The sequence below is a fragment of the Pan paniscus genome, chromosome 8 (assembly GCF_029289425.2).
Source record: "Pan paniscus chromosome 8, NHGRI_mPanPan1-v2.0_pri, whole genome shotgun sequence".
Classification (NCBI taxonomy): Eukaryota; Metazoa; Chordata; class Mammalia; order Primates; family Hominidae; genus Pan; species Pan paniscus.
Genome location: NC_073257.2, coordinates 43,886,157 through 43,913,540, shown reverse-complemented (window position 1 = coordinate 43,913,540; position 27,384 = coordinate 43,886,157). Strand labels below are relative to the sequence as shown.

General features: G+C 36.3%; 1 long non-coding RNA gene across 1 annotated transcript; it reads right to left on the bottom strand.

Annotated features, from left to right (window-relative positions):
• Nucleotides 1-1,788: 1,788 nt before the first annotated feature.
• LOC130540523 (uncharacterized) lies at nt 1,789-19,212 on the bottom strand. Its single transcript, XR_008954508.2, has 2 exons — nt 3,310-19,212; nt 1,789-2,345 (listed from the first exon to the last, which is right to left on the bottom strand). It is a non-coding gene; the product is annotated as an uncharacterized LOC130540523 (long non-coding RNA).
• Between the last annotated feature and the right edge of the window lie 8,172 nt (nt 19,213-27,384).

Here is a 27,384-nt window from a genome sequence, read left to right as displayed (position 1 = left end):
GATCCTGGGCACTGTAAATACCTCCAGTGAGCTATATGGAAGGAACTTGCCCCATCTTTTGACATGCTAGGAGTCTGAAAGTCAGTTACAGGTGATCGTTTTGCACTCAAGAGAATGGTCTCTATGAGCCTGGTTTTTCCGTCCTGTACAAAAAACTTTTAATGAGATCCAGGTGAAAAGTTTCTGGCCTACGATACTAAGGGGTCTAATATGTGCAACCAAAGATACCAGTTATTTGTCAGGATGATTATTCTGGGACACGCTGAGCTTTGGGTTGGTCCTTGTCCAACCACAGAATTGCTGCATGCCCTTTGGAGGTATTTTACTAGCTTCTCCATGTCTAGATGTACTAGTGTTATTATACAATATCAGATTTCCCCACAAAATGCCAATGCAATTGGCTATTCATTTGTGTGCACCAACATTATTATTTACTGTACTTAGTCCGTTTTGTAGTATTTAGTGACCTTCACCAGAAGTTCAGCATTCTTGGCAGGCATTTTTCCCTTGGCCACAGAGGAACCCTGTATTTCTCTGGCTCTGGCTCCTTCCAAGAGATGGGAATGTAATAGCAGCAGCTGAAGATATGAAAATAACTGGGAACAAAATAGACATCAAATTCAGAAAAGGACTGAAAAAAAAAAACCAGCAGAAGCAGTTCTTTTTCGACACTGAACATTCTATAGGATTCCGTGCTAAGTTGGCTGTCACATTACTATTTTAAACAGAGGGAAAAACATAGGTAGATCGACATGTGATTTTATATTTTAAACACAGATATAGAATTCTGACTCCAGATTTTACTCTTAGATCCATGTGGGTGATTAATCGTAAATTCTGAAAAACATGGTTACAAGAATAGAACAGACTTCTAATACAGTTCCCTTTTTAACCAGACATAAATAAAACTTTAGAACTTCACAAAAAAAATGAGTCTAGTGGGGTGGATGATGTTTCTGTTAATAATTTTAGAGTGTGCTTTTTTTCAGATTTAAAAAAAAAGAAAGCTTCACTGATTGTAAGGCTGAAGTTCATTGAGATACACAATGTCTTTCAGTGAGCATTCCAAAAAACCGAATGTCTCCTTCTGGCATGAATTGTTCTTTCTGCAGCATTCCAAGCTGACACAGCCACATTTCTTCCGTTATATGTTCTATTACCCATGAGACTGCAGGAGAGTCCCACCTAAAAGCATTAATGTTGCTACATTACCATAAAAGTCTGCCCTGCGAGTATTACTTAAAAAACAAACAAATGGGCCGCATTAGAACAGATTGAGAGCAGCCTCCCCTCTTGGATTGAAGAAAACATCCACTTAACACTCTGGTTGCTGGAGGTTCATTCCTGCAAAGAGGATATCAACTTCCAAGTTAAAGCCTTTCTACAGTGTACAGAGACATCCATTGCCTTTTCTGCTTTTTTCGTTTTTATTTTTTCCCTAAGGTATTTAAAATATGTGCAATATCTTAAATCTAAAGCTATCTTTCAGATTAAGGAGGAGAAATATTTAAACATTTATGCATTCAGTTCATGATTCAGAGATTTATTTATAAAACTGTTGATTTTGGGACACCCAACTCTTGCATTTAAACTGCCGAAGTGAGTCATGTTGTGGGAGGTAATTACTACCAGAAAGTACAACTAACTTGTAAGCTTCTCTTTAAAATGTCCACTCACAATCTACAATTACTGCAAATAACAGGCTTACCAGGACTTTTGCTCTGTTTTATGGCTGTGTATATTTATTATGAGTGCATTAGGCAATACCCAAACATACTTTTCTCGCACAGGGGTTCTCATAGGAGAAATGAGTCCCTTTATTAGTATCAGTGTAGATTTCTGAGGATGTAGGATTGAAAAGATATAAACTCAAAGTATCCCTTCCATTACAGGAAACAGCCTGGAGAACAGCTGGTTCAAGAGTAATAATAGATTCCAATTGTCAGAAAATGTATACCTATGATTTGTGCATCGTTAAAGAGCATATCCAACCCACTGAAATTCTAGCAGGCACTTCCCTCTTTAACACCTCCATGCCTCTCTGAGGCTGACTTTGTGTCCTCCTGGGAGGCTGTCTGAGTCTTCATTCTGTGATTGATGAAGTCCACACCTAACTGACTAGAAGCTGAGTGGGCAGCTTCTTGTGGGCCATAATGTCAGAGTCTCTGAGAACATCCTGCAGTTCATGGCTCTTTCTGCACTGATCAATGCCTAAAATTTCACAGATAAGATGTCCAGAGGTGGCTTACACCTGTAATCCAGCACTTTGGCAGGCTGAAGCAGGAGGATCACTTGAGGCTAGGAGTTCAAGACCAGCCTGGGCAACACCATAGGGAGACCTGTCTCTACAAAAAAAAAAAAAAAAAAAAAAAATTAGGAACAGAGATATCTAGAGAGCTGGTGTTGTAGAAAGGAGAAGGAGTAGTAGGAGGGAATTTGGTGTTTGAGTCAAAGTAAATAAGAGACTGCTGCAGCAGGGGTTGGGGAAGTCACCCGAAAAGAAAGGCTGGAATTTCTAAAGACAAACTCTGGCTGCCTGATGTTTTTGCCCTGCCATATCCTTAACCTACCTTTGACTAAACCTTGCTCAGAGCAACTCCACTGGGATACCAAGGCCACCCAGTCTTCCCTAAAGCTCCCTTGACTCCTGCAACAAACACATACTCTTCTTCGGTGGGCTTGAGACTTAACCAACTAAATAACCATGCCTCTTTACACTGCCTATGATCCAACAGCCTTATTGGACCTGTCCACGTTCATTCATTTGTACTGTTTCACTCATAATTTATTCAATGCTATTGATCGAGTGCCTTCTATGTGTCAATTGTTGTGCCAGGCCAGGCATGGTGGTTCACGCCTGTAATCCCAACACTTTGGGAGGCCAAGGCGGATCACCTGAGGCCAAGAGTTCAAGACTAGCCTGGCCAACATGGCAAAATCCCATCTCTACTAAAAATACTAAAAAAAAAAAAAAAAAAAAAAAAAAATTAGCTGGGTATGGTGGTGGGTTCCTTTAATCGCAGCTACTCGGGAGGCTGAGGCAGGAGAATCGCTTGAACCTGGGAGGCGGAGGTTGCAGTGAGCTGAGATCGCGCCATTGCACTGCCTAGGCAACAAGAGTGAAACTCCATCTCAAAAAAAAAAAAAAAATTGTTGTGTCAGGTCCCGGAACATAACCCAATCCCTGTCTTTGAGGAGCATATTGACCGGCTGGAAAGACAGACCTCAAGAGTGGCATTTCCGAACTGCATGACGAATGTTATGTAGGAGTGAGTGGTTTTAGGGAGACACATCAGAAAGGCACCATACCTGAGCCTGGGGAACAGAAAGCACTTCCCACGAGTGCCCATGTTTCAGTGAAGACCTGAAAGAAAAGAGAGGATAGGCAGGGGACTAAAGGGGAAAACGAAGGTAAAGAGACCAGGTATAATATTCTGTGCAGGACGAAGGAAGAAGCCAAAGCCTGTGAAAAACGTGAACGTGCAGTTCAGGGACATGTGATTAGTCCAAAATGGGTGGAGCCGACTTTAGATCAATAATAGAGTGATGATAGAGGAGGCTGGACAGGGAGACCAGAATGTGAAGGACCTTGTGTGCCACACTAAGGAGTTTGAATGTCAATGGGACCTATTGAAGGACACATCCTATGTGCTTCATTTTCCTTCCAGGTACTACTGAGGCCTGACCCTGCTAAGCCTCCCAGATCAGATGAGACTCGCTGTGTTCAGGGTGGTATGGCTGCAGACCCCATGTAGGGTGTTTCTATTGGAGCAGCCATCCATCAGATGCTTTATATGCTTGCATCTAAGCTTGCAGGCTTAATCTTGAACAAGTTTGTACACCCCCAAAATTTGGCCAGCTTTCCTCTCCTAACTTTCCTCAGTTGACCTCGGTCATGGCCAGAACTACACACTCTTTGAGTCTTCTGACTTGTGGCGTTGCCTAATTTGTTCCACCTCTCTCAGCCACACACTCCACACTCCTCAACTTTACGATCCATCTGGACCCACAGTTTACCTGTAAACCTTCTAGTTCACATATTTCATGGAAGTCTCTCTCTTGCTCAATTTTAACTCAAATTCAGGTCTGGAACATATAAAAATGTTACCATTCACTCAACAAATATTTAAGGAATTAGTACTACATGTTAGGAAGTGTTCCAGGCAATACAGTAATGACCAAAAAAGATTAAGTTTCTACCCTCATGGAGTTGACATTTTAGAGGAAGAAAATAGACAAACAATATATCAGGTGGCAATATATTGTTTTTAAATAATCATTGCTATTTAAAAATTGGTATGAAATAATTATGGTTATAAAGAAAACTTAAGTTAGGACTGCTGGAGTGTGTTATTTTATATAAGATTTATATAAATATATATATATGTACACACAAATATATATACGTATACCCATAGACAAACACAAATAGAATTAATACATGCTTCTATAAATATGTACCAACAAATTTTTAATGACTTCAGGTTTCAACAATTAAAAATGTCATATAACTAGTTTGAAGTTAGAGATAAGTGATGTTATTGTCACTTATAAATTTCAGGTCTCAAGAATCTTTCTGATTTTTTATTTATCAAATTCAATGTGTAATTATATTTTTAGCTTTGTAGTGTAATATAGTACACAGGATTTTGCAGTAATCTTATAGTCTTTTCTTGGTTTGAAATACAAACATGACACATTGTATTTCTGAATTCGCATTTTTCATTAGGAAAATATAAACATTTCTTTACATTTTCTTTTAATTTTCCATTTAGAATGATGGCAAAACATTATTGGTACAACCTTGTGGGCAAGAGTAGGGATTTTGATAGAGTGATGTAAGTTCTATAATATGTGCCTAATAGGAGTGACAGCAAAGGGGGATGGAGGAGCAATATATGATAAAATAAGAGCTGAGAATTTCCAGAATTGTAAGATGGCAGGAGTACTCTGATTAAAAGCACACTAGTAGCAAGCAGGATAAATAAAAATAAATGTACAACATAGTAAAATTGAAGAACATCAACAAAGAAGAGGCAAATATTAAAAGCTATCAGAAATAAAGAACAGATTCCATGCAAAGGAACACTCAATAGATGGACAGTGGACTTAAGATGTAAGAAGACAGTGATTATCTTTCTGGGCTGAGAGAAATTAACTTTCAATTGAGAATTTTATACCAAGCAAAACTATTAAAATGCATAAAATTAGGACATTTTTATAATCACAAAGACTTAGACAAGTAACCAATCATAAACTATCATTACAGGATATTCTTTTAAAAATGAATGTAAAGAGCTTTTGCATGGCAAAAGGAACAGTCAGCAGAGTAAACATACAACCCACAGAGTGGGGGAAAATCTTCACAATCTATACATCCAACAAAGAACTAACACCCAGAATCTACAAGGAACTCAAACAAATTAGTAAGAGAATAACAATCCCATCAAAAAGTGGGCTAAGGACATTAATAGACAATTCTCAAAAGAAGATGTACAAATGGCCAACAAACATACGAAGAAATGTTCAACATCATTGATGATCAGGGAAATGCAAATCAAAACCACAATGCAATAACACCTTACTCCGGCAAGAGAGGCTATAATAATAATAAAAAAAAAGATGTTGGTGAGGACGCAGTAAAAAGGTAACACTTCTGCATTGCTGGTGGGAATGTAACTAGTACAAACATTATGGAAAACAGTGTGGAGATTCCCTAAGAACTAAAAGTAGAACCGCCATTTGATCCAGCAGGAAAAAATATGCCTGGAAACTTGAATAACACAGGTTAAAGAGGGAAATCACAATAGAAATTACATTTAGCATTAAACAGTAATGAATGTACTACATAGCAAGTGGCTAAAGTTATGGTAGTCAGAGGTGAATTTATAACACAAAATGACATCTTTAAGAAATAAGATATATTGGCCGGGCGCAGTGGATCACGCCTGTAGTCTCAGCACTTTGGGAGGCTGAGGCGGGCACATCACGAGGTCAAGGAGTTCCAGACCATCCTGGCCAACATGGTGAAACCTCATCTCTACTAAAAATACAATTAGCCAGGCACGGTGGCACGCGCTTGTAATCCCAGCTACTCCGGAGGCTGAGGCAGGAGACTCGCCTGAACCCGGGAGTGTGGAGATTGCGGTGAGCCCAGATCGCACCACTGCATTCCAGCCTGGGCGACAGAGCAAGACTCCGTCTCGGTGGGAGGGAAGGAAAGAAGACATGTTAAAATAAATTAGCGATTGGATTAAAAAGTTAGAAAAAGAAAAGCAAAATAAACACGAGAAATGTAGAGGAAAAGAAATAATAAAGAATAGAAATTAATTAAATAAAGGAGCAATAGAGAGGATAAATAAAACCAAAAGCTTTTTATTTGAAAAAAACAACAAGAGAACAATCAAGAAAAAATACAAAAGGCACAAATGTATAATACTAGCATCTAAATAGGGGACGTTCCTATAGATATATGTGTTTTTTAAAAATACATTTTATTGTGTATATTTGAGATTTGCGACAGGATATTATAGGAAACATATAGTCAAGTGGTTACTATAGTGAAGCAGATTAACATACTTGTCATCTTACATAGCTACTAAAATCTACTTAACAAAAATTCCTAATACAGTACAATTTTATTAACTGTAGTGCTCATGTTGCACATTAAATCTCTAGACTTGTCCATCCTACATATTTGCTATTTTATATCCTTTGACCTACATCTCTCACTTCCTCTCCCCACCCCACCATGGGAACCACTGTTTTTCCTGATAGAGATTTTTTTTAAACCACAAAATACTACTAGTAACAAATTTAAAATTTTAGATGAAATAATTTCTTTAAAAATAAATTACAAAAATTAATTGAATGAAAAATTTGACAATATGAATAGTCTAATCGCTGTTAAAGAAGTGAAGTCAGCAACCAAAACTCTTCCCCACCAAAAAGCCACCAGGTACTGATGATTTTACAGCTAGGTGTTATATCTTCAAGGTATGGATAGTCTCTAACTTATGTACATTATTTCAGGGAGCTGGAAAAGAGGAAAAGCCACAGAGCTTATTTTCAAACCTAGTGTAATCTTGAGATCAGAAAAAAAATAAGAGAAGAAAACTGTAGATTCATTTCATTTATCAGCAGAGAGATAAAACATTCTAATTCAAATGGTAGCAAACCAAAATCAGCAGTGTTTGTGTTCCAGTTGGGTTCATATCAGGAAAGGAAGGGTGGTTTCAAGAAGAGATTCCAAAATCTTTTGATATGGTATACCATATTTAGACGTTAAGAAAAGCCTTATGATTATCTCAGTAACTCCAGAAAAAGCATTTGGTGAAAAATTAATATTCATCATAATTAAAAAATTAAACTAGGAATAGAAGTGAATTTTATTTACCTAATATTCAAAATCTACATAATCCTGCGTATTGATGAGACTTCAGAAGCATTACCATTAAAGTCAGAGACAAGATAAAGATATTTTATGTCACCACTTCTATTCAGTAATGTACTAAAGGTTATAGTCGATCCAGTAAGACAAATAAAAACATAAGGGTATAGAATTGGAAAGAAATATGAAGCATATTTACATACACATACAATCTAAGAGGTATTATTTCTAATGATTAACCAATATACGATTCTAAAAGTAGAGAGTTGATCTAGATTTTTGGATACAAAGCATAGCATAATCAATAACACTCTAGTAACCAGAAAAGCAATACAAAAAACATACTTTTCACAATGACAACAAAGACTATAATTTACCTAAGAAGCAATCTAATAAAGATATACAAGATAATGAAAAAATATATAGCATTATTGAAGTAAAGGAAGTCCTAAATAAATGGAGAAGTCCAGAGTAAAAACCATGTTTTCGGAAAGGAAGATTCACTATAATAAAGATGGCAGTTCTCTCCAAATTTATTTATAAATCCAATGCAATTCCATCAGAGTTTTATATTTAACTTGACAAGTGTCCCTAATATTTAAATGGTAGAGAAAAGGACAACAATAGCCAAAAAAAAAAAAAAAAAAAAAAAATTGAAGACGAACAAGGTGAGAAAGAGATGAATAATTTTTGTAAAATTATAGTGATTACTACAATGTGATTCTGGCACAGAGACAGACAAGATGACAAGTGGAATAGAATACAGAGCTCAGCCCCATGCATACAGGGAAATGTAATATGTCAAGAGCTGCATTACAGATCAGTGGGGTAATAAGATGGTGGTGGAGCAATTAATTGTCCATATGGAAAAAGATAAAATTTAATTCTTACCTCATTCCCCAGACCGAATTAAAAACTAAATGTGTAGAGCAGCATTTTAAAAATTTAGATAATAGCATACGAGAATATCTTTAAGATGTGAGGGTGGAAAGAGAGTTCTTGAACAATATACTAAGCAATTAAGAAAAAAACTGATAAATTTAGCTCCATTAAAATATAAAACTTCTTTATAAAAAAAGATACTATAAATAATGTTAAGATAAAACATAGACCAAAAGGAGGTATTTACAATGCATATGGCTGACAAAGGATTAGTTGCCAGCATATATAATGATTGCCTGCAAATTAAAAAGAGAGAGAGAGAAATCGCTCAATAAAAAATAGACAGTTACATCAGATAGCAGTCTATAGAAGAGGATTACCTAATGACCAGTGAACTTATAAAACGTTGTTAAACTTTTTCTAGTAAACAGAGAAATGCAAAATAAAAGTAAGTTGCCACTTCACATCATAAGATGAAAAAAATTACTTAAAGCCTGATGATACCAAATGGTGGCTTGGATGTGAAGCAAGGTGAACTCTCAAATATTTCTGTTGGGAATGTTAATTTGCACAAAGTATTTGGAGAATAATTTGACAATATCTACTAGAGATGAAACTCCGTATACCCTGTGCACCAGCTTTCCAGCCCTAAACAAAGATCCTTCACAGAGGAACATTTGAAGATTGCTGTGCAAGGACACTTTTATATGAATGTTCATTGTAGCAGTGCTAGAAATGGCAAAAATCAGGAAACCACTTAAATGTCCATCAGTAGGAGAATAGATAAACAAATTTTTATACAAGCAAGTAAAAAACCCCAAAAAACAAATACCATTTAAATGAATGAACTGGAGCCACATGTATCAACATGGATTAATTTCGTAAATATAACATAGAAGGAAAAATTTCATAAAACATAATATAGAAAATCATAATATGTAAAATATGTCATTTATTTATATAAAGTTTATAATCCATCAAAATGCTATACATTATTATGGAGATTTCTAAATATGTAGCAAAGTAAAAAAAATTTACATGATAAAGATAAACAGCAAATTACTGACAGCAACTATCACTGGGGATGGAGAGAGGTGAATAAGATCCAGGAAAGGTATCTAGGGGGCTTCAACTTTATCTGTAATATTTAATTTCTTAAAAGACAAATCTGGGGCAAATATGGTAATATCTCAAATTCTGATAAAGCATGGGGGTACAATGTGTTTTCTATATTAATTTTGTACTTTCCCATGTCCATTCATTCAAAATGAGTACCTAGTATATCCCAAACTACTAGAACCAAAGATAGAGCACTGAACTACAAATAGAGCACTGAACAATAGACAAAAATCTTCAGCTACGTGGAGTTTATATTCTAGTGGGTATTTTTAAAACTTCACACTTTTTGAAAAGGGAAAAAAGAATAAAAGAAAGACAAATAATTGGACACAAGGAAATAATTCAGTTCCACAATAAAGAGACTTTAGCATCGTCAATAATGGATAGAATCAGATAGAAGATAAAGTAAAGAAATAGAGAATTTGAACAACACAATAAAGCAAAGGGTTATGACAGACATATACAGAACACTCTACTCAATAATCACAGAATACACATTCTTCTCAAGTGCACACGGGACATTCTCCAGGACAGACCATAGGTTAGTTAGGTCACAAATTAAGTATTAACAGATGTTTAAAAGATGATATCATACAAAGTATTTTTTCTGACCAAAACAGGATGAAGATAGAAATCAATTAGAGAAAGAAAACTGGAAAGTTCACCAATTTGTAAAAATTAATACACTATTAAACAATCAATGGATCAAAGAAGAAATCACAAGAAAAAAAAAGAAAATACTTAGAGACAAATGAAAACAAAACACAACATTCCAAAACATATGGGATACAGGGAAGGCAGTGCTATGGGAGAAATTTATAACTATAAATGCTTACATTAAAAAGCAAGAATGATCCCAAATAAACAACCTAACTTTGCAACTTAAGTAACTAGAAAAAAAAGAACAAATTAAACTCAGAGCTATCAGAAGGAATAAAATAATAAAGATTAGAGCAGAGATAAATGAATAGAAAATAGTAATAATAAGTAAATAGAAATATAATAGAGAAAATCAGTGAAACCAAAAAATGTTTAAGAAGATCAACAAAATTGACAAACCTTTAGCTAGGCTAAGAAAAAAAGAGAGAGAAGACTCAGTTTGCTCAAATCAGAAAGAAAATAGGAACATTATTACTGATTCTGTGAAAATAAAAAAGATTATAAGAGAATTCTATGAGCAATATATGCCAACAAATTAGACAACCTAGATAAAATTCCTAGATAAAAACCTAGATAAAAAAACCTAGAAACACAAAACTTACGAAGACTGTATCACAGAGAGTTAGACAATCAAAAAACACTTTTGGTTATTAAGGAAATTGAATCAGTAATCCAAATCTCTCAACAAAGAAATGTCCTTGACTTGATGGCTTCACTGGTGAATTCTACCAAACATTTAAAGAACTAATACCAATCCTTCTCAAACTCTTCCAGAAAATTGAAGAGGAGAAAACACTTCATAACTCATTCTGGCACCAGCATTACCCTGACACCAATGACAGAAAAAGGCACTACAAGAAAACAAAACTACAGAACAATACCCCTTATGAACATTGATGCAAAAATCCTCAACAAGATATTAGCAAATTGAATTTGGCAGCATATTAAAAGGATTATATATCATAAGTATGTGGGATTTATTCCTGGAATGCTAGGATGGCTCTACATATAAAAATCAATCATTGTAATATACCATATTAACAAAAAGAAGGGGGGAAACGTGGATATTTTAATTAAAACAGAATAAGCATTTGACAAGATTATACACAATTATATGATGAAAACACCCAAGAAACAAAAAGTAGAAGAAAACTACCTCAACCTAACAAAGACCATATATGAAAATCCCACTGAAAACATCATACTCAATGGTGAAAGAGTGAAAGCTGTTTCTCTAAGATCAAAGACAAGACAAGGATGCCCACTTTCACCACTTTTATTCAATAATTCAATATAGTACTGGAAGCCACAGCCAAAACAATTAGGCAAGAAAAAATATCAAAAGCATCTAAATTGGGAAGGAAGAAGTAAAATTACCTCTGTTTGCAGGTAATATGCTCTTATATGTGGAAAACTAAAGATTCCACACCACAAAAAAAACTCTGTTAGGACCAATAAAGGAATTCTGCAAAGTAGCATAATAGAAAGTAGGATACAAAGTCAACATACAAACATAAATTTCATCTTTATACACTAAAAATGAACAATCTGAAAGGGAAATTTTGAAAACAATTCCATTTATTTATTTAGTTTTTTAATTCCGAATAAAATTTTTTGTTTATTTATCTTTTTTTATTATACTTTAAGTTTTAGGGTACATGTGCACAACAGGCAGGTTAGTTACATATGTATACATGTGCCATGTTGGTGTGCTGCACCTAGTAACTCCTCATTGAACATTAGGTATATCTCCAAATGCTATCCCTCCCCCCTCCCCCACCCCATAACAGGCCCCAGTGTGTGATGTTCCCCTTCCTGTGTCCATGTGATCTCATTGTTCAATTCCCACCTATGAGTGAGAACATGCGGTGTTTGGTTTTTTGTCCTTACGATAGTTTGCTGAGAATGATGGTTTCCAGCTTCATCCATGTCCCTACAAAGGACATGAACTCATTATTTTTATGGCTGCATAGTATTCCATGGTGTATATATCCCACATTTTCTTAATCCAGTCTATCATTGTTGGACATTTGGGTTGGTTCCAAGTCTTTGCTATTGTGAATAGTGCCGCAATAAACATACGTGTGCATGCATCTTTATAGCAGCATGATTTATAATCCTTTGGGTATATACCCAGTAATGGGATGGCTGGGTCAAATGGTATTTCTAGTTCTAGATCCCTGAGGAATCACCACATTGACTTCCACAATGGTTGAACTAGTTTACAGTCCCATCAACCGTGTAAAAGTGTTCCTAGAATTGGAAAAAACTACTTTAAAGTTCATATGGAACCAGAAAAGAGCCTGCATCGCCAAGTCAGTCCTAAGCCAAAAGAACAAAGCTGGAGGCATCACGCTACCTGACTTCAAACTATACTACAAGGCTACAGTAACCAAAACAGCATGGTACTGGTACCAAAACAGAGATATAGATCAATGGAACAGAATAGAGCCCTCAGAAATAATGCCGCATAACTACAACCATCTGATCTTTGACAAACCTGACAAAAACAAGAAATGGGGAAAGGATTCCCTATTTAATAAATGGTGCTGGGAAAACTGGCTAGCCATATGTACAAAGCTGAAACTGGATCCCTTCCTTACACCTTATACAAAAATTAATTCAAGATGGATTAAAGACTTAAATGTTTGTTAGAGCTAAAACCATAAAAACCCTAGAAGAAAACCTAGGCAATACCATTCAGGACATAGGCATTGACAAGGACTTTATGTCTAAAACACCAAAAGCAATGGCAACAAAAGCCAAAATTGACAAATGGGATCTAACTAAACTAAAGAGCTTCTGCGCAGCCAAAGAAACTACCATCAGAGTGAACAGGCAGCCTACAGAATGGGAGAGAATTTTTGCAATCTACTCATCTGACAAAGGGCTAATATCCAGAATCTACAATGAACTCCAACAAATTTACAAGAAAAAAAAACCCCATCAACAAGTGGGCAAAGGATATGAACAGACACTTCTCAAAAGAAGACATTTATGCAGCCAAAAGACACGTGAAAAAATGCTCATCATCACTGGCCATCAGAGAAATGCAAATCCAAACCACAATGAGATACCATCTCACACCAGTTAGAATGGCAATCATTAAAAAGTCAGGAAACAATTCCATTTATAATAGCATGAAAAACAATAAAATACTTAGAGATTAACTTAACAAAGGGAATGAAAGACTTGTATGATGAAGACTGCAAAATATTGCCAAAAGAAGTTTAAAAAGACATAAATAAATGGAACACATTCCATGTTCATGGATAAGAAGAAAATTTTATTAAAATGTCAATATTATCCAAAGTCATCTAGAGATTCATGCAATCCTTATAAAAATTCCAATGATCATTTTTTCTGCAATAGAAAATCCATCCTAAAATTCATATGGAATCTCAAGGGACCCAAAATAGCCAAAACAATCTTAAAAAAGGAAAAAAACCCTGAAGGATTCACACTTCCTGATTTCAAAACTTAGTACAAAGCTATAGCAATCAAAATAGCATGATACTGGCCTGAAAACAGACACATAGACCAATTAAACATAACAGAGAGCCCAGAAATAACCTCTTGCTTATATGGTCAAATGATTTCAATAAGGTTGTCAAGACCATTCAGCAGAGAAAGAAGAATTTTTTCAACAAATTTTTGAAAACTGGATATGCATATGCAAAGGAATGAAGTTAGACCCTTATCTATCTTATACAAAAATTAAATCAAAATGGATCAAAGACTTAAAGCTAAGAGAGAAATCTGTGAAACTCTTAGAAGAAAACATTGGGTAAAAGCTCCACAATCTTGGATTTGGCAAGAATTTCTTGCATATGACATCAAAGGCAAGGCAATAAAATGAAAACCAATTGGACTTCATAAAAACTAAAAACTTTTGTGCATCAAAGGACACTATCAACAGAGCGACAAGGCAACACAGGCAATTGGAGAAAATATTTTCAAATCATATATCTGATAAGGGATTAATATTCAGAACATACAAGAACTTCTGAAACCCAATCTAAAAAATAACTTGATTCCAAAAGGGCAAAAGACTTAAATAGACATTACTCCCATGAAGATATACAAGTGATCAATAAGCACATGAAAAGATGCTCAACATACTCATCATTAGGGAAATGCAAATCAAAACTACAATGAGGTGCCACCTCACACTCATTTGGATGACATCTATTAAAAATAGGCTTAATGCCTGGATGATTAAATAATCTGCACAACAAATCCCCATGACACAAGTTTACCTGTGTAATAAACCTGCACTTGTATCCCTGAACTTAAAATTATAAAAACCCCAAAGATATCGAGTGTTGGTAAGGATTTGGAGAAATTGGAACCCTGTGCACTGTTGATGAGAATGCAAAATACTATAGTCACTGTAAAAAAATGATTGTTTCTAAAAAAATGAAAATAGAATTACCATATGATTCAGAAATTCCACCTGTTAGTATATACCCCAAAGAACTGAAGGCAAGGTCTCCATTAAAAAGTGGGCAAAGGGCATGAACAGACACTTTTCAAAAGATGACATACATGTGGTCAACACCCATAAGAAAAAAAGCTCAACATCACTGATCATTAGAGAAATGCAAATCAAAACCACAACGATATATCATCTCACACCTGTCGGAATGGCTATTACTAAAAAGGCAAAAAAATAACAGATGCTGGTGAGGTTGTGGAGAAAAAAGAATGCTTACACACTGTTAGTGGGAGTGCGAATTAGTTCAGCCATTGTTGAAAACAGTGTGGTGATTCCTCAAAGACCTGAAAAAAGAAATACCGTTTGACCCAGCAATCCCATTACTGGGTGTATACACAAAGGAATATAAGTCATTCTATCATAAAGACACATGCGTATGTATGTTCATTGCAGCACTATTCACAATAGCAGAGACATAGAATAAACCGAAATGCCCATCAATTGTAGAATGGATAAATAAAATGTGGTATATATACACCATGGAATACTATGCAGACATAAAAAAGAATGAGATCATGTCCTTTGCAGGAACATGGATGGAGCTGGAGGCTATTATCCTTAGCAAACTAATACAGTAACATAAAACCAAATACTGCATGTTTTCACTTACAAGTGGGAGTTAAATGATGAGAACACATGGACACATAGAGAGAAACAACAGCACTAGGACCTATCTGAGAATGGAGGGAGGAAGGAGAGGATCTGTATAAATAGCTAATGGGTACTAGGCTTAATATCCGGGTGATGAAATAATCTGTACAACAAACCCCCATGAAACAAGTTTACCTATATAACAAACCTGCATATGTACCCCTGAACTTAAAAGATTTTTTAAAAAAGAAACCAGGGTCTCAAAGAGATATTTGTATATCCATTTTCATTGCAGCATTATTTGCAATGGCTAAAACATGGAAACAAACCACATGTCCAACAATGAATGAATGAATAAGCAAAATGTGGTATATATGTACTTACAGTGGAATATCACAGAACCTTAAAAAGTTAGAAAGCTCTGACACATTCTACAACACAGGTACATTTTGAGGTTATTATACTATGTGAAATAAGGCAGTCACAAAAAAGACAAATACTGCATGATTCTACTTATATGAGGTACCTACAGTAGTCAAAATTATAAACACAGAAAGAAGAATAGTGGTTGTCAGGGGCTAGCAGGAGAAAGGAATGAGGAGTTATTGTGTAACAGGTACAGAGTTTCACTGGACTCCTACCTATCACTATATGCAAAAATTAACTCAAGATGGATTAAAGACTTAAATTTAAGACCTAAAACTATAAAAATACTAGAAGAAAACCTAGGAAATATCCTCTGGGCATCAGCCTTTGCAAGAATTAATGATTAAGTCCTCAAAAAAAATTGCAATAAAAACAAAATTTGACAAATGGGACCAAATTAAACTAAAGAGCTTCTGAACAGCAAAATAAACTATCAACAGAGTAAACAGACAACCTACAGAAAGGGAGAAAATATTTGCAAACTACACATCCAACAAAGGTCTAATATCCAGAAATGATAAGGAACTTAAACAATTAAGCAAAAAATAAAACCCCATTAAAAAGTGGGCAAAGCACATGAACAGACACTTCTCAAAAGACACACAAGCAGCCAACAAACACAAAAAAATGCTCAACATCACTAATCATCAGAAATATGCAAATCAAAACTACAATAAGATACCATTTCACACCAGCAATCCCATTACTGGATATATACCCAAAGGAAAATAAATTGTTCTACCAAAAAGGCAAATGCACTCCTATGTTTATTGAGGCATATTCACAATAGCAAAGGCATGAAATCAACCTAGGTGCCCATCAATGGTGACTTCAATAAAGAAAATTTACAAATTTACATAAGTTGACATATTTAGATAAAGTTACATATACATCATGGGATACTACACAGCCATAAAAAAGAATGAAATCATATCCTTTCCAGCAACGTGGGTGTAGCCAGAGGCCATTATCCTAAGCAAATTAAAACGCAAACAGAAAACCAAATACCACACGTTCTCACTTATAAGTGGGAGCTGAACATTGCATTGGGTGCACATGGACATAAAGGTGGGAACGATAGATATTGGTCACTACAGGAGAGAGGAGGAAGGAGGGAGGCAAGGGAGGCCAAACTACTTATTGGGTACTGTGCTCATTACCTGGGTGATGGGTTTAGTCCTACCCCAAACCTCATCATTATGAAATATACCCTTGTAACAATCCTGCACATGTACTCCCTGAATCTAAAATACAAATTGAAATTTTAAATAAATAATAGGTATAGAGTTTCAGTTTTGCAAGATGCAAAGAGTCGGGAGGTAGATGGTAGTGATGATTGCCACCAAGTACAACATGGATGTACTTCATACCACTAAACTGTGCACTAGAAAATGGTTATGATGGCAAATTTTATATGTGTATTTTACAGCAATAAAGTAAATATTTTTTCTTTCTTTCTTTCTTTCTTTCTTTTTTTTTTTTTTTTGAGACGGAGTCTCGTTCTGTTACCCAGGCTGGAGTGTAGTGGCGCGATTTCGGCTCACTGCAAGCTCCGCCTCCTAGGTTCACACCATTCTCCTGCCTCAGCCTCCTCCATAGCCGGGACTACATGCGCTCGCCACCACGCCTGGCTAATTTTTTTGTATTTTTAGTAAAGACGGGGTTTCACTGTGTTTGCCAGGATGGTCTCAATCTCCTGACCTCGAGATCCTCCCGCCTCGGCCTCCCAAAGCGCTGGGATTACAGGCGTCAGCCACCGCGCCCGGCCTAAAGTAAATATTTTCAAAAGAGCAAAGGTACAAGGAGGGGCCAAGGAAGTTTAGAGTATTTGCAAGAGAGTAGTTGGAGTAATGGACCACGGAATCCGAGAGTAGTTGGGGTAATGGACCATGGAATCCAACCTGGATAGGAGGGAAGTAGAAAGTGGGGAGATGAGTGGAAGTACCACTGAAATTGCAGAAGAGAGTGCCATGGGGTTCTTGAGCAGGCACGCTGGAACAACAACAACAACAAACTGGTTGTAGAGGTTTGAACTGGTGAGGTTTTTGAAGTGGAGCATTATTATCCACTTGATGGGATACTACGAATGCTTTTCCATTTCAAAAGAAATATTCCATTGCATGCATTTTAATAATGTATTCCATTTTATAGATGTAACAATTTAACCAATCTCTTCCTATAATTATTATTTTAAATCATAGTGACAAAATACTGTTAGTTTTATTTCAACTAATAAATTTATGATCCTTTCAGAAATCCTCACCAAGAAGTCTCTGACCTTATTGAGACTGGTGGGAAAAAACTCCTGGGATTCCAGAAAAACTCAAGACCAAAGCTACTGACTGGTGCCCTTTCTTAGGAGAAACACAACTGTGATTTTCCTTGAGGTGGACAGCATGGAATTCCTCTGCACACTTAGTCATGTGGGGAGAGAGATCGTGTAACTGCACTTGCCCCTTAATGTATATGAATTTCTTAGTTAACGCGACAAAATTTACTGAGCAGCTTCCACGTAAAAAGAACTCTATCTGGAACTGGAAATGTAAAAATGCTCTCAAATATAGTAGGCATAATTATATGAGTACATAAATTATTATAATAGAAAGTAAATGCAGAGGCAGATTTTCCATGAAGCAAATAAAACTCGAGCATCGGTGCCCCTCACTTACATGGGCCCCTTCCAACACTCTGGGAGAGACCCTATACATATACTTATGTGGTCATGTATTCTGGTAAAATTTGCAAAAGTGAAATTGTTAAAAAAAATCTTCAGTTAAACTGTTGTCTCTTTTTCCTCTGACTTTCCCTACCGTTAGAATGGCCAAGGACATTTTTGAGGTCCAAAAAAGGCAAAGTTATTGAAGACACATTCAGTTGAGTTTATTGAAATACATGTCTGGGGCTCACAGATATTTTGCTGTCAACCAAAAAGTTATTGCACCCAGCACAGGAAGTAGGTGAGTGCTGGAGGAGACACAAGGTTTGAAGTGCATGGAGCCAGGAGCTAGTCTGTGGAACAATGCTTCTAATCAGACATATAAAACTGAACAGTGGATTTCGTTCCCATCAGTGCCTGGTCAAAACAATTCTCTGAAAAAACCCCAGAATTCTCTGACTTCAGGAATACTTTCAATAACACAGCATAAGCAGTTCCAATTATGCATGCTCTATCCGTTTGTTTTCTTTTTGTTGGTAATTACACAAAATAATAGAATGTGTGGATTTCTAGGGCACAAACCTGTAGCAGTATTTCAAAGAATAAGTGCATCTGTAGGTGAAGTTGTATCTTTTATTCATTCCAATTATCGACAGTAAAAAATTATGACCATTATGGAAGACTGAACTATCTTTTCATGTCCTGTACAGAAAATATTAGTTAAGTAACACTGGTAGGTAGTTGACTAATACAAATGTTATTTGTTTAGATTGTGGAATGTCTGTTGTATCTGTTAAGTTTTTCAAAACTTCGTTGTAATTTCTTTGTTGTTGTTGTTGTTGTTGTTGTTGTTGTTGTTCAGAAGCAGAGTCTCGCTCTGTCGCCCAGGCTAAACTGCAGTGGTGCAATCACAACTCACTTCAGCCTCGAACTCCTGGGCTCAAGTGATCCTCCCACCCCAGCCTCCTTACAAGCTAGAACTACAGATACTTTTCCAATTCTAAATAAATATTCATTTTCATGCCTAATTTTGTATTAATCACTTCCAATTATTTTCCCTAAAGAGGTCCCCCCAAATTGTTTAAGCTTCAAGCCCCACATAACTTGGATTTACCCCAGTACGAAGTAATGACTGTGATACGAGAGAAATGTAAGAGAGCTTTTGGGAGTTCTGAGAAGGAAGAAATTATTAGTTACAGAGATGATCAGGGAGAGGTTTATCTAAGTTATGATTGAGTGGAAGAACTTGAATTCAGAGATATGGCAAATGATGCTCTCAATGAAAAATGGAATTCTTCATAACATTTTAATAATTTCTCTCCCCAAATCTACTCACTCAAATACTCTATTATTGACACATTCTCATATCTACATGCATATTTCTTTCTGTTCTCATAGATAAAAACCTTTTCTGCTGAAGTTTTGTGGCCATGGGTTCAAGCAACAAATTAGTGCAAACCTGCTGGGTGTTCAAGGAAGAGAATTTCCCAGGATGGATTCTGGGTAGGGGTTCAAACCAGGAGAAATGTAACAATTCTGTCATGTAATCCAGACCCTATTACATGAATTATGTGGCAACAAAACAAACTTTCTTCTCTGCTCTTCAATTATTGTATAATTGGTGAGCAAGAGTCGGAGAAAGTCCTATTTTTAAGTTCTATGCTGCGCTCACCTTCATTCACTCATGAGAAGGAAACAGTCATAATATTCAGAAGCCAAGCATGGTTTCTCCTATGGAGCAATATCGTCAGGGTACCTTTATACCATATCCATAACTTGTTTGGAGAGAGAGAATGGTGTGTGTGTGTGTGTGTGTGTGTGTGTGTGTGTGTGTGTGTGTGTTTGTGAGAGAGAGAGAGAGAGAGAGAGAGAGAGAGAGAGAGAGAGAGAGAGGACAGCAACAGGGATTGACCATGTTCTGTGAAGGGTGGAGGTCCCCGAAGGAAGTGCCTGGTGCTCTGTGTCTGCAGTCATTTCCTTCCCCATCTGGGACCACTTAGTCCACTGGCAGACTCAGCCTTCCCCAGGTCTGGTGACTCAGCCTTCCCCAGGTCTGGTGGGCAGATCAAAGGGCCCTTGACATTGGATGACTCAGCACCCAGTGAGCTTACTATGAACCAAGCTGACATCAGCTAGGAGAAGACAGCATCAGGGACACAGAGGGTCAGCCCTTGGGATCTGAGAAGCAAGTCTGAGACAGGTGGAAAGAACTGAGTAGTTGCTGAGTCATGGAAGGAAGAACTGAGAGTCATAACTCCTAGAGATGGGAATGGGGGAGCAATGACTTCTGACAATGACTTTCTCCATGCAGGGGGCTGATGCTACAGGCCCTGCTGAAATGCAGCAGTGCTCTTGTCATCTGACCAGTTCTTCCCTAACCTCAGATAGAGTGACCAGCTTCTGCTTTGTGCTTATGACTAATCTCCTGGTTTCCATTCACTCCGGCCTTGGTTTTCCAGGTCCCTCCAGAATGGGGGCTGAGCTCTAGATTTCTTAAGCCATGTTACCTATGGCTAGGGTGTCCGGTATCAGCACTTCCCAGCCAGGATTGCTGTATGTCATCCTGCCAAGGCTGTCATTCGGGCCCTCTGCCAACCTCCCTAAGCATCCTCCTGTAAGATTTCTGATGGGCATTTGGAATACACACACTTACCAACCCTCCCCAGGTGTGAAAGCCCATGGAAAGACTGGCATATTTGCTCCTTAATGCAATCTCCTCTTTACAACTAATCCTCCAGACAGGTTTCACAAATAAGTAAACAGACTGAGAAGTTGTTCCTTGTGTAGGTCACATGAATGCCTGTCTTTTCTCTGGTTTGATTCCTCTTTATTCTGCATCCATGAAACATGTTTTCCTTGTCATTCTTCAGAACTGGAGATAATAATATCCACAGGATTGTTTTGATGGTTAAATTAAATCATCAATATGAAAGTGCCTAGCACGTAAGAGATACTTAACAAATGGCAGTTTCTTTATTTCATCCTTTTCTGACCTCTGCCTAGAAAACCAGGCTCCTCTCACAGACGTTGAACTTGGTATATGTCTGGGACAGCACTGGAACAAATAGTAGGTTGTAGTAAATATTGGATGAATGAAATTAGTTGGGCATGGTGGTGTGTGTATATACATATATATGTGTGTATGTGTGTGTATATATATGTGTATATATATATACACACATATACACATATGTATATATATGATGGATGAATGAATGATCAATGGAAGTATTAAAATTTTATTTAGAGTTTGCAAAAACCTAAAGATCACTCTTTTCCCCCTACACTGTGCTACTCTTGACTTCCTGCTGTTTGTGTCTATCAACTGAACATCAGATCCACTCTTTTGCTGGACTTCTCTTCACCTGCAGTGGAAGATGCTTATCCTCACCTGCCCACAAGATCATGCTTTTTGTGGTTCATGTGTCTAGTCATTGAGTTCCAGGCTCTCCTCGCTTGCCTGTACCTTTACTTTCTAAGCAAAATCCTGATATTCTGCACTAAGGAGGCTGAACACGAGAGATGTGTTTATCTGAGTGAGTGGTCTACGTTTCAGTAGACTTGCTTAGGAAATGGGGGCAACATACTACTGCAATGTGGTTAGATCTGGGCTGAGTAAGGCTACCTGCTGCTGGCTCAGCACCTTTCCAAATAATTAAGCAATTTACTGAGAGCCTGGAGTTTGGAATCATAGAAAAAAGCTTTGGAGAGAAGTACAAGTCAAAAGTCTATAGATGATTTTCCTCTAGCCAGCAGTTCCATTAAGGAAATTTATTTTCGTGTTTTGGAAGGGTGGAGATTTTAGTTCAGTCGTGGACATACCCAGCCATTACTCAGTCCTCAGTCAGCAGATTTAAAGGAAGCTCAGAAGGAAAAACCCAGGGCCCTGGGCCATCTGTAAGACCTAAGCACAGCTGCAGCCGTTCCAGGAAGAGGATACCTAGGTCTCCGCTCCAGCTCTGGGCATCCATTAGTGATCACAAAAAAGATACCTGGTAATCAAGGCATAAACTGCCTCCAGATTATGATCAATTTCTAAAAATTAAGCTGCTTGAAAAAGGATAAATAAGTCCATGAAAAAGGCCCTAAAGTATAGAAGGGTATAATGACCTGGAAATTCCCTGCTCCTAAAGCTCTCCTGTCCCACAGCTGGAACCATATAGTGACTATCTGGAGATTCAGCTCTGTCCCAGACTCCATGATCAATTGCATTTCTGGTCAGGGAAAATATAGAAAATCTTTAGGTATCAGTTTGGGGGCTTAGCATCAAGTCATCCCTGTGCTAGCACCTACTCTGACCTAGCATGCCTGTATCTGGTAAATGTATTCTTACCTTATGCTTTTTGATCAGGTTTTCCCTTGGGACTCAGAAGTTCCAGACCTGCATCCTTATCTTACTCCTGAACACCTGAACTCCTCCTTGCCTCTGTATTTTCAAAATGGGAAGCTTACCTTTGTATCACAAGAACTTGTAGAATCACACTCCTCTGATGCTTGTCAAATATGTAAAGTAGATTTAGCTCCCCCAGTACTGAAATTTTCTAGGACAACTTGCTCTCAGGCATTGAATCAGCCAGGTTTTGCATCTCAACCCAGCCTCAACTCAGTCTGCCTAAATTGATGTTTGACTGCATCCTGATCATGCAAGAGTAGAGTTTAGTGGATTAACCCATCCATGTCCAAATTCTATCTGCACATAGAATCCTGAGGCATGGGTGAAAGTTGCTAAGGCAGCAGGCTATCCAGAAGCCTTAGGGCAATCACTGAGAATGAAAGAGATAGCTACATCTTCTTCTACATCTGAATCAAAACCTGCCAATAATTCCAAGAAACCTGGTTTACAATATTGCATATGTTCATTCACATTAGCTGTCCAAGACCTTGGTACTTCACCACATGCTTTCATTTCAAAGACCTGGCCAATTAAGGATCTTAAACTGTTGTGAAGCAATAAAAGTTTCCCTAAACAATAACTATACAGAGGATACTTCCAAGACTGAGATTTTGTTATTTCATTTCAGGCATTCTAAATTAAGCCCTGGAGAAACATTTTCCTGCTAATAAGTAATCACTTGTTGTAATATGCATTATTGCTGAGATAATAGGCTATATCAATATCTATTCATGTTATTGTAGCTGGGAAATAAGACTTGAGAATACCACTGTTCAGTATTCTCTGTAGTGAGAAAAAAAACAAATGTTAATTTCCATACTGTCATGTTTGGTTTAAATCATCTATTCTAAAATATAGACATGTATTCACCTTCAATATAATGAATTCATTTGTTGCCCAGCCACATTTTATTTTTATCAAATATCCTTCTAAAACAATCTTATATGATAGGACACAGAAGAACAAATAGCCCATGACTTATCAATTGATAAATAATACATTGAAATTTACTAAAAGACAGTGTTGATGAAATCTTACCTTTTTAAAAGGGGCTTTGTATAAACTTTAAAATTCATACCTTGAAGGTTTAAAAAAATCCTAGCTCGGATTCTTATGTGTATTTTCTCCCTGCTGATCTACGTTTCAGAATGTGTTGGTTTTTTAAAAATACGAATCTTATATATATATACACCAATTTTTAACAAATACCATTAACTCTTTAGGTGGAGAGTCACAACCTCTGATTGACTTTTCTTATTTTCATTTAGTTGATGTGCAGTAATGGTACGTATTTATGGGATTCAGAGTGATATTTCAATACATGTATACAACGTGTAGCAATCAAATCAGGGTAATCAGCACATCCTGTACCTCAAATATTTATCATTTCTTTGTGTTGTGAATATTCAGTCTTCTGTTCTAGCTTTCTGAAAAATGTGCAGTAAACTATTATCAATCAAATTCACCCTTCAGTGTTACAGAACACTAGAACTCATTCCTCCAATCTAGCTATAATTTTGTGTCTATTAACCAACCTCTCCCTATACTCTCCTACCTCTACCCTTCCCAGCCTCTAATAACCACAATTCTATTTCTCACTTTTATGAGCTCAGGATTTTTAAAAATTCAAACATGTGAGTGGGAATATTCAGTATTTATCTTTCTGCGTCTGACTTATTTCACTTAATAGAATGTCCTCCAGGCTCATCTGTGTTGCTGTGAATGACAGGATTTCATTTTTATTGCTGAATAGTATTCTATTGTGTATAGACCACATTTTCATTATGTATTCATATGTTGATGGACATTTAAGTTGATTCCATACCTTGACTATTGTTAATAGAGCTGCAATAAATATGAGGTGTAGGTATCACTTTGATATACTGATTTTCTTTTCTTTGGATAAATACCCAGTAGCGCGATTGCAGGAACAGTAGTTCTGTTTTTAGTTTCTTGAGAAATCTCCATGCTGTTTTCCATAATGGCTGTACTAATTTATATTCCAAACAGGAGTGTATAAGAGTTCCCTTTTCTCTACATCTTCATCAATATTTGTTTCTTTGTGTGTGTGTGTCTTTTTGATGATAGCCATTCTGACTAGGATGGGGTGTTATCTTATTGTGGTTTTGATTTGCATTCCCCTTATGATTAGTGATGTTGATCATTTTCTCATACATTTATTGGCCATTTATATACATTCTTTTGAAAAATGTCTATTCAGATCCTTTGCTTATTTATTAATTGAAATATTTGGTTTTTTTGCTGTTGAGTTTTTAGAGTTTCTTTTACATTCTGGATATTACTCCCTTATTGGATGAATACTATGCAAATATTTTCTCCAATTCCACAGGTTGTTTCTTTATTCTGTTGATTTCTTACTTTGCTCTGCACCTTCTTAGTTTGGTATATTCTATTTTTGTTTTTCTTGCCTGTGCCTTTAAGTCTTACCCATAACATCTTTGCCTAGACCTACATTCTGAAGTGTTTTGGCTAGGTTTTCTTTTAATAGTTTTGTAGTTTCAGGTCTTACATTTAAGTCTTCAATCCATCTTGAGTTGATTTTTGTATATGGTGAGATATAGAGGTCAAGTTTCATTCTACATCATATGAATATCCAGTTTTCTCAACACCATTTATTGATGAGGGTGTCCTTTCCCCAGTGTATATTCTTGGCACCTTTGTCAACAGTCAGTTGGCTATAAATACATGAACTTATTTCTGGTTCTCTCTTCTGTTCCATTGGCCTATGTGTTTTATTCCAATACCATGTTGTTTGGGTTACTAGAGCTTTGTAGTGTATTTTGAAATCAGGTGGTGTAATGCTTTTGGCTTTATTCTTTTTGCTCAGTATGGCTTTGGCTATTTGGAGACTTTTCTGGTTTAATGAAGAATTTAGAATTGTTTTTCCTATTTCTATGAAGAATATCATTGGTATTTTGATAGAAATTGTATTGAATTTGTAGATTTCTTTGAGTAGTATGGTCATTTTAACAATATTAATTCTTCCAATTCATGTACATGGAATGTCTTTCCATTTTATTTGTCCTCTTCAATTTTTTCGTCAGTTGTTTTGTAGTTTTCATTGTAGTGATCTTACATCTTTTTGGTTAAATTTATTTTTAAGTATTTTATTTTATTTTTATTTTTGAGATGGAGTCTCTCTCTGTTGCCAGGCTGGAGTACAGTGGCGCGATCTTGGCTCACTGCAACCTCCGCCTCCCGGGTTCAAGCGATTCTCCTGCCTCAGCCTCCCGAGTAGCTGGGACTACAGGCATATGCCACCACACCCAGCTAAATTTTGTATTTTTAGTAGAGACAGGGTTTCACTGTGTTGGCCAGGATGGTCTTGATCTCTTGACCTTGTGATCCACCCTCCTTGACCTCCCAAAGTGCTGGGATTACAGGTGTGAGCCACTGCCCCTGGCCTTGCTTCATTTTTATAGATAATGTAAATGGGATTGTTTTCTTGATTTCTTTTTCAGCTAGTTTGTTATTGTTATATAGAGACACTACCCATTTTTGCATATCGATTTTGTATCCTGCAAATTTACTGAATTCACTTATTAGTTCTAAGAGGTTTTTTTTTTTCTTTTGTGCAGTCTTTAGGTTTTTCTATCTACAAGATCATGCCATTTGCAAAGAGGGAGAACTTGACTTATTCTTTTCCAAATTGGATGTCCTTCATTGCTCTGGTAAAAACTCCCATTACTATGTTGAAAATAAGACTGGTGAAAATGGGTATTCTTGTCATATTCCAGTTCTTAGAAGAAAGACTTTCAGCTTTCCTCCATTCAGTATGATGTTAGCTGTGAGTTTGTCATATACGGCCTTTATTATGTTCAGATATTTTCTTTCTATACCTAACTTGTTGAGAGTTTTTATCATAAAGAGATGTTGAATTTTATCAAATGTTTTTTTCTGTGTCTATTCGTTGATATGATGTATCTCCTTTATTGATTTGCATATTTTGAATCATCTTTACATTTCTGAAGTACATCTCACTTTATTATCATGTATTTCTCATTGATGTGTTGTTGGATTTAGTTTGCTATTATTTTGTTGACAATATTTGCATCTATGTTCAAAAGAGATACTGACCTACAGTTTCCTTTTTTTGTTTTGTCCTTGTCCTTTTTTTGTATAAGGCTGGCCTCATAGAATGAGTTAGAAAAAATTCTTTTCTCATCAATTTTTGGGAATAGTTTAAAAATAATTGGAGTTTATTCTTTAAATGTTTGGTAGAATTTGACAGTAAAGCCATCTGCTCTTGGGCTTTTTTTTTCAGTTGGGAAATTTTTATTGCTGATTTAATCTCATTCCTTACTATTGGTCTGTTCGGGTTTTCTGTTTCTTCATGGTTCAATCTTGGTAGGTTATATGTGTTCAGGAATTAATCCATTTCCTCTAGGTTTTCTAATTTGTTGGTGCATAGGTAGTCATAATAGTCTCTAACGATTCTTTGTATTTCTGTGGTGTCCGTTGTAATATCTCCTTTTTTCATTGCTGATTTTATTTATTTAAATATTCTCTCTTTTTCTTAGTCTAGCTAATGGTTTGTCAATTTTGTTCATCTTTTCAAAAAACCAAATTTTCATTGATGTTTTATATTTTTTAGTCTCTATTTCATTTAGCTCTGCTCTGATCTTTATCATTTATTTTCGTCTACTAATTTTGGATTTGTTTTGTTCTTGCTTTTCTAGTTCCTTGAGTTATATCATTAGGTTGTTTTTAAAAATAATATTTTCTTTTTTTGATATAGACATTTATGG